Source organism: Schistocerca gregaria, chromosome X (genome assembly GCF_023897955.1).
Source record: "Schistocerca gregaria isolate iqSchGreg1 chromosome X, iqSchGreg1.2, whole genome shotgun sequence".
NCBI lineage: Eukaryota > Metazoa > Arthropoda > Insecta > Orthoptera > Acrididae > Schistocerca > Schistocerca gregaria.
Window position 1 is genome coordinate 4,994,966 of NC_064931.1, and position 2,387 is coordinate 4,997,352.

Consider the following 2,387-nt stretch of genomic DNA (forward strand, 5'->3'; position numbering starts at 1 on the left):
TTCTGTATTCTGTGGACTATCAGAGTGTTGATGAAACACAGAAATTGCATCGGGATTGAATACAACAGGCACCATGCACACTTTATTCCACAGGATTAATGTCTCAAACAGTCTACGCTTTGATCGTTCCCAGGAAGACAAGTAGTAGTTTTCGATGCACTTCTGGAGGCAATCTGTTATCTGTGGACTATCAGAGTGTTGATGAAACACAGAAATTGCATCGGGATTGAATACAACAGTCACCATGCACACTTGCCTCCATGGGAGTAATGTGTCTAACAGTCTACGCTCTAATCGTTCCCAGGAATACCAGTAGTAGTTTCCGATGCACATCTGGAGGCAATCTGTAAATTGTGGACTATCAGAGTGTTGATGAAACATAGAAATTGCATCGGGATTTAATACAACAGTCACCATGCGCACATTCCTCCATGGGAGTAATGTCTGAAACAGTCTACGCCTTGATCGGTCCCAGGAATACCAGTAATAGTTTCCGATGCACATCTGGGGACAATCTGTAATCTGTGGACTATTAGAGTGTGGATGAAACACAGAAATTGCATTGGCATTGAATACAACAGTCACCATCCGCAATTTCCGCCATGGGAGTAATGTCTGAAACAGTCCTCGCTTTAATCGTTCCCTGGAAGACCAGTAGTAGTTTCCGATGCACATCTGGTAGCATTCTGTAACCTGTGAGCTATCAGAGTGTTGATGAAACACAGAATCTGCATCGGGATTGAATACAACAGTCACCATACGCACTTTCCCCCATGGGTGTAATGTCTCAAACAGTTTACGCTTTGATCGCTCCCTGGAAGACCAGTAGTAGTTTCCGATGCACATCTGGAGGCATTCTGTAATCTTAGGACTATCAGAGAGTTGATGAACACAGAAATTGCATCGGGATTGAATACAACAGTCACCAAGCGCACTTTCCTCCATGGGAGTAATGTCTCAAACAGTCTACGCTTTGATCGTTCCCTGGAAGACCAGTAGTAGTTTCCGATGCACATCTGGAGGTATTCTGTAATCTGTGGTCTCTCCGGGTGTTGATAAAAGACAGAAATTGCATCGGGATTGAATACAACTGGCACCATGCTTACATTTCTCCCTGGGAGTAATGTCTCACACTGTCATCGCTAAGATCGTTCCCTGTTGGACCAGTAGTAGTTTCCGATGCACATCTGGAGGCATTCTGAAATCTGTGGACTATCAGAGTGTTGATGAAACACAGAAATTACATCGGGATTGAATACTACAGTCACCATGACCACTTTCCTCCATGGGAGTAATGTCTAAAACAGTCTACACTTTGATCGTTCTCTGGAAGACCAGTAGTTGTTTCCGATGCACATCTTGAGGTAATCTGTAATCTGTGGTCTATCCGGGTGTTGATAAAAGACAGAAATTGCACCGGGATTGAATACAACAGGCTCCAAGCGTACATTTCTCCATGGGAGTAATGTCTCAAACTGTCATCGCTTTGATCGTTCCCTGAAGACCATTAGTAGTTTCCGATGCACATGTGGAGGCATTCTGTAATCTGTGGACTATCAGAGAGTTGATAAACACAGAAATTGCATCGGGATTGAATATAACAGTCAACATGCGCACATTCCTCCATGGGAGTAATGTCTCAAACAGTCTATGCTTTGATCGTTCCCTGGAAGAACAGTAGTAGTTTCCGACGCACATCTGGAGGCATTCTGTAAGCTGTGGACTATCAGAGTGTTGACGAAACACAAAAAATTGCATCGGGATTGAATACAACAGTCACCATCTGCATATTCCTCCATGGGAGTAACGTCTGCAACAGTCTACCTTTTGATCGTTCCCTGAAAGACCAGTAGTAGTTTCCGATGCACATCTGGAGGCATTCTGTAATCTGTGGACCTTCAAAGTGTTGATGAAACACAGATATTTCCTCGGGATTGAATACAACAATCACCATGCACACTTTCCTCCATGGGAATAATGTTTCAAACAGTCTAAGTTTTGATCGTTCCCTGGAAGACCAGTAGTAGTTTCCGATGCACTTCTGGAGGCAATCTGTAATCTGTGGACTATCAGAGTTTTGATGAAAAACAGAAATTGCATCGGGATTGAATTCAACAGTCACCATGCACACTTTCCTCCAAGGGAGTAATGGGTCTAACAGTCTACGCTTTGATCGTTCCCTGGAAGACCAGTAGTAGTTACCGATGCACATCTGGAGGCATTCTGTAATCTGTGGACTATCAGAGAGTTGATGAACACAGAAATTGCATCGGGATTGAATACAACAGTCACCATGCGCACTTCCCTCCATGGGAGTAATGTCTCAAACAGTCTACGCTTTGATCGTTCCCTGGAAGACCAGTAGTAGTTTTCGATGCACATCTTCA